The following is a 6,514-nucleotide window of genomic DNA, read 5'->3' as shown; positions in this document are numbered from 1 at the left end:
TATTAGTGTCCGGAGTACGTCCAGGGACTGCAGTGTGTTTAGTGTCCGGGGTACGTCCAGGGACTGCAGTGTGTTTAGTGTCCGGGGTACGTCCAGGGACTGCAGTGGTATTAGTGTCCGGGGTACGTCCAGGGACTGCACAACTTCACAGTACGTGAGCAGATCACAGAACCAGCACGGTTCCCTCGCTATGAGAGAACCTGGCAATACGCCTCTGCCACTTTGTTTTCTCACTTTCCTGGTTTCAGCGTTCAGATGCGAGGCAGAGGAAGGAGACGAATACTGCCATCACTCTCCTGCGTCGTTTGGAAATGCAAAGTCAAATTGAATTTTGAGCCTTTTTAGCAACGGCGGACATTTCTGCGAATGCATTGTAATTTTAAAATTTCACATTTCAAAATGAATTTTTGGCACTCTTTGCTGGAGTGTCTTCTGAAAATTAAATCTTAATCGTTATTTTCTTTGTTATTTTAATTAAGTCACAAAATAAGCAGTCTTGAAGAAGAAAATGAAAATACAGTTTGGATGATTGATTATTAATTCAATTTATGAGTCAAAAATGCAGTTTAATCTTAAAACTAAAAAGTATTTCTGTTAATACATTTCCATATTGATTTGTACCGTTGGATTAATTTACAAATGAAAAAAAGAAATTCTAATGGCAGGTCAGAAATATGAGGATTTTCTTGGTCTTCGCTGAAAATAAACAGAATTTTCTTTATGGTTTTGTGGGTTCTGCTGTTGCAAAGACATATTGGGTCAAGAGGATATAAATGGGACTTTGATGATTGTCTGCTTTTAATTGAATGTGAGATTTTCCTTTAAGTGAACAAAAGAATAAAATCTAAGGAATTTACTCTTATTGTGAAAATGTAATATTTTGTGGGCTTTCCCAAATGGCTGTTGTTCCCTTCAACATTGTTTTTATCAAACCAGTTAGAGATCATTGAGTTTATTATTATATTTTATTAGTATATGCTTCCTGGTGATATTTGGTAGTTAATAAGATTACACTGTGGTGATTTGTTTCTGACATAACTAATGCCAGACCAGAACTGGGATGATTTGCTGGTTGTTGTTTTTTTTCTCATCAGCCTGGGTTCTGAGGATTGGATCAGATGTTTTCCTCAATGTTGATATTTCCTTCATCTTTCATCTACTGCTAATTTAAAGACAAAATTTTAAATTTAAGTTGAAAAAAATCAAACTAACTGATTCACACAGGAGTGTGAAGACGTGATAGGAAATGTGCCAAATGGGGTTTTTGGCTGTTCGAGAGAAAACAAAACGTTTCTGGGTAAAAGTAGTTCACTTCCTGTTTCCTAGTCATTATTGTGACTTTGTCCTGTTTCTTCGCCTTACGGAGGAGGATGAGGAGGAGCAGCAGCAGCATGAGGAGGAGGAAGAGGAGGGGAGGAGCAGCAGCCGTATGAGGAGGAGGAGGAAGAGGAGGGGAGGAGCAGCAGCATGGGGAGGAGGAAGAGGAGGGGAGGAGCAGCAGCAGCATGAGGAGGAGGAAGAGGAGGGGAGGAGCAGCAGCAGCATGAGGAGGAGGAGGAGGAGGAAGAGGAGGGGAGGAGCAGCAGCATGGGGAGGAGGAAGAGGAGGGGAGGAGCAGCAGCAGCATGAGGAGGAGGAAGAGGAGGGGAGGAGCAGCAGCAGCATGAGGAGGAGGATAAGGAGAGGAGCAGCATCAGTATGAGGGGGAGGAGGAGGAGGAAGAGGAGGGGAGGAGCAGCAGCAGCACGAGGAGGAGGAAGAGGAGGGGAGGAGCAGCAGCAGCATGAGGAGGAGGATAAGGAGAGGAGCAGCATCAGTATGAGGGGGAGGAAGAGGAGGAGAGCAGCAGCAGCAGCAGGGAGGTGGGGAAAGAGGAGGGGAGGAGCAGCAGCAGCAGGGAGGTGGGGAAAGAGGAGGGGAGGAGCAGCAGCAGCAGGGAGGTGGGGGCTGGTCCTCAGCTGCTGGAGGAGGCAGGGTCTATCGGGGGAGGAAGCCTGCCTCAGTCGCAGGAACAATGGGAGCCATGGCAGCCTCTGCAGACACTCTCTCCGGTACAATGAAGCAGAGAAGGCCAGTCGGAGCCGCAGCGTAGCGGGAACCGCCTCCTCGCCTCCTCGCCTCCTCGCCTCCTCGCCTCCTCACCTCCTCGCCTCCTCGCCTCCTTACGGCTTTTCCACGGGTGGAGGACAATAATCTCTCTTCAGCCGGAAAACACTGATGTAAGGCTGTGGCCTCCTTTCCCCTTGTCATTCCGGGAGGTGCTGTGAGGAGACTCAAATGACCGGATGGTTGGATGGCTGGATGAATGGGTGGCTAGATGGTTGGATGGTTGGATGAATGGATGACTGGATGACTGTGTGGCTGGATGGTTGGATGGTTGGATGGCTGGATGAATGGATGACTGGGTGGCTGGATGGTTGGATGGTTGGATGGCTGGATGAATGGATGACTGGATAACTGTGTGGCTGGATGGTTGGATGAATGGATGACTGGATGACTGTGTGGCTGGATGGTTGGATTGTTGGATGAATGGATGACTGGATGACTGTGTGGCTGGATGGTTGGATTGTTGGATGAATGGATGACTGGATGACTGGATGACTGGATGACTGGGTGGCTAGATGGCTGGATTGTTGGATGGCTGGATGAATGGATGACTGGGTGGCTGGATGGTTGGATGGCTGGATGAATGGATGACTGGGTGGCTGGATGGTTGGATGGCTGGATGAATGGATGACTGGGTGGCTAGATGACTGGATGACTGGGTGGCTGGATGGTTGGATGGTTGGATGGCTGGATGACTGGATGACTGGGTGGCTGGATGGTTGGATGGTTGGATGGCTGGATGACTGGATGAATGGATGACTGGATGACTGGATGAATGGATGGCTAGATGACTGGATGACTGGGTGGCTGGATGGTTGGATGACTGGATGACTGGATGACTGGATGAATGGATGACTGGATGAATAGATGACTGGATGACTAGATGACTGGATGAATAGATGACTGGATGACTGGATGAATGGATGACTGGATGAATAGATGACTGGATGACTAGATGACTGGATGAATAGATGACTGGATGACTAGATGACTGGATGAATAGATGACTGGATGACTAGATGACTGGATGGCTGGATGACTAGATGACTGGGTGGCTGGATGACTAGATGACTGGGTGGCTAGATGGTTGGATGGCTGGATGATTGGATGAGTGAATGGCTGGATGAGTGGACAGGCAGCAGCAAGGTGAGCGGCTCTGAGAGCAGATTTATTAGTTTTGTTTTGTAACAGGAAGAAAAACATTTGGTTTGTCATTGTGACCCAGGATCTGTTTGTTAACGTCTGTAGTTAAACGTCTGTAGTTTAACGTCTGTTTGTTAACGTCTGTTTGTTAACGTCTGTAGTTTAACGTCTGTAGTTTAACGTCTGTACGTTAACGTCTGTAGTTTAACGTCTGTAGTTTAACGTCTGTACGTTAACGTCTGTACTTTAACGTCTGTAGTTTAACGTCTGTAGTTTAACGTCTGTACGTTAACGTCTGTACTTTAACGTCTGTAGTTTAACGTCTGTAGTTTAACGTCTGTTTGTTAACGTCTGTAGTTTAACGTCTGTACGTTATTACTGTTTTGGTTGCAGCTCACAAAGTGTCATAAATCCTGTGAGTGTGAACAAGGAGGGTGACGAGAAGCGTCAGTGCCCCCCTCCATCACAAGTATTGCTTGTGTAGTATTAGTGTCAGTTGCTGAAGCCAAAGAGCAGACAGGAAGTGAGAGACAGGAAGTGAGAGACAGGAAGTGAGAGTGGAGAGAGCCCAGTCAGCCTGGTTCTGTTCCTCCCACTACGTCTGTGTTTCTGACCCAGACGGTCACATGGTGTTGCTGTACAAGCAACAACTTTGCCCTCCATTGATTTGATTGTGGGAAGAAGAATTCTTGTGTTTATTTCCGCCCATCAAGGATTTTGCTGATTTGTCCCATTGTTTACCTCGTCCGCCTCCACATGTTTGCTGACGCAGCAATAAGCTGAGTTCCAGATTGAAAAGCTGCAGTTCAACCTCAGGAGAGACACTGACATGGTTTCAGAAGCTGTTGTGTCTCGTCCTCTTTGCTTCGGCTGAAACGCCTTTCTTTTTATTCCCACCCTCCTGCTCTTCCTTCTCCTCTTCGTCCCTCTCCTCGTCCTCCTCCTCCTCCTCCTCCTCCTCCTCTGCTGGTCCTTTGCTATGTTCCATAGATGTCATCTCTCCACAATGAAGGACATTTCTTACCATAATTGATAAAGAAACAAAACAAAAACTAATTCTATTCTGTAAAACGTAAATATTGTCTCTGTCTGTCTTTCTCACTGTCTCGCCACCTGTTTCTGTCTCTGTTTCTGTTATTGTGTCTGTCTGTCTGTCTGTCTGTCTGTCTGTCTGTCTGTCTCACTGTCTGTCTCGCTGTCTGTTTCTGTCTCTGTCTGTCTGTCTGTCTGTCTGTCTGGCTGGCTGGCTGTCTGTCTCGCTGTCTGTCTGTCTGTCTGTCTGTCTGTCTGTCTGTCTGTCTGTCTGTCTGTCTCTGTCTGTCTGTCTGTCTGTCTCGCTGTCTGTCTCTGTCTGTCTGTCTGTCTGTCTGTCTGTTTCTGTTTCTGTTTCCGTTTCTGTTTCTGTTTTTGTCTTTCTCAGTTTCTGTGTCTGTGTCTGTGTCTGTGTCTGTGTCTGTGTCTGTTTCTGTGTCTGTGTCTGTGTCTGTGTCTGTGTCTGTGTCTGTGTCTGTGTCTGTGTCTGTGTCTGTGTCTGTCCACAGCGACTCCACCAGATTCTACAAGAGAAGCTCAGTGTTTCCAGGTTGGACTGTTTCAGCCTGGTTCTTCTTGTGGAGCCTGTTTGTGTTTCATTTCGTTGTGTGTTTATGTCATGAGTTTCTACTGAAGCTGACTACTGGGCTGGTTTTACATTGTTTGGGCTGAAACAGTGAAGGAACCCTGGAGAAGACAGATTCTGTTTCATTATGTTTCTGGTGGCTTTATTGCTGCGATGTGGAGAAACGCTGTTTTTCAAGCAGAATGTGAAGCAGGAGGAGCTCCTACTGAAGCTGAGACTGAAGCTGCTGCAGGAGGAGCTCCTACTGAAGCTGCTGCAGGAGGAGCTCCTACTAAAGCTGAGACTGAAGCTGCTGCAGGAAGAGCTCCTACTGAAGCTGCTGCAGGAGGAGCTCCTACTGAAGCTGAGACTGAAGCTGCTGCAGGAGGAGCTCCTACTGAAGCAGCTGCAGGAGGAGCTCCTACTGAAGCTGCTGCAGGAGGAGCTCCTACTGAAGCTGCTGCAGGAGGAGCTCCTACTGAAGCTGAGACTGAAGCTGCTGCAGGAAGAGCTCCTACTGAAGCTGAGACTGAAGCTGCTGCAGGAGGAGCTCCTACTGAAGCTGCTGCAGGAGGAGCTCCTACTGAAGCTGCTGCAGGAGGAGCTCCTACTGAAGCTGAGACTGAAGCTGCTGCAGGAGGAGCTCCTACTGAAGCTGAGACTGAAGCTGCTGCAGGAGGAGCTCCTACTGAAGCTGCTGCAGGAGGAGCTCCTACTGAAGCTGCTGCAGGAGGAGCTCCTACTGAAGCTGCTGCAGGACGTTTGAGGTCAGACTTTCGTCTGAATGTTGCCTAGTTTGGTCGTATGTGTTGCTAGCTAGTAGCTAATGCTAGCTCCTGCTAACTGTTCATATTCAACTGAAGCTTTTCTGTACATCAGGAATCTTTGTACGACTTTATCTCCACATGGGGGGTCACAGTGAGTGTCACTCCCAGAGGGCATATATCCCCTCATGATGTCATGAAAGGAAAGCCTCAGATTGGCCTGCATGAGCACACTGGCTATACTTGCCACCTTTGAGTCCACGCAGGAGACACACGCACGCACGCACGCACGCACGCACGCACGCGCACGCACACGCACACGCACACGCACACGCACGCACGCACGCACGCACGCACGCACGCACGCACGCACGCACACACACACACACACACACACACACACACACCACCACATCTGTCATATTTAAATTTGCATGTTTCGGCTGTGGTTTGAAAATCAGGACATTTAAAGCTGAATTTAGTTTTTGGTTGAAACCCTGTAGAATGTCCCCTCATGGAGAAACCTGGAATTTCCTTGCATCCAAAGACTAAACAACACAACAATATCATGCTAGTTGGGACAGGAACTAAGTTTTGCAGGTTTTTTTGACTCACAATAGGCTAACTTGTGTTAACTAGTGTAAACACTAACCAACACATAGAACTCAAAAAAGAAATGTTGACAGTTGTAACCCTGAACTCTGAAGGTTCCCATTGGTCAGAGGAATTCACAATCAAAATGTTGACAGATAAAAGCAGTTGACGGTGGTTATCTGGGTGTCTTTGTTCATGGTCCTGGTCAACCACCGTGTCTTTTTGTCTTTTTCTGTTCATGCTGGCTGATCAGCTGTTCCATGATCGCAGGTCATGGCCTGTTTCTGTCGCAGTACCAGGTGTACCGAGT

General features: G+C 47.7%; 1 protein-coding gene across 1 annotated transcript in view; it reads left to right on the top strand.

Moving 5' to 3' along the window:
* Nucleotides 1-2,001: 2,001 nt before the first annotated feature.
* The window catches only part of nckap5l (NCK-associated protein 5-like), a 37,946-nt gene continuing 33,433 nt past the window's right edge, over nt 2,002-6,514 (top strand). Inside the window, exon 1 of the mRNA XM_080469762.1 lies at nt 2,002-2,219. The gene's annotated coding sequence lies outside the window, so the exon portion shown is untranslated. The remainder of the gene's footprint in view (nt 2,220-6,514) is intronic.

This window comes from Lipophrys pholis (assembly GCF_963383615.2).
Source record: "Lipophrys pholis genome assembly, chromosome: 8".
Taxonomy (NCBI): Eukaryota; Metazoa; Chordata; class Actinopteri; order Blenniiformes; family Blenniidae; genus Lipophrys; species Lipophrys pholis.
This window is presented reverse-complemented; position numbering and strand designations above follow the sequence as displayed.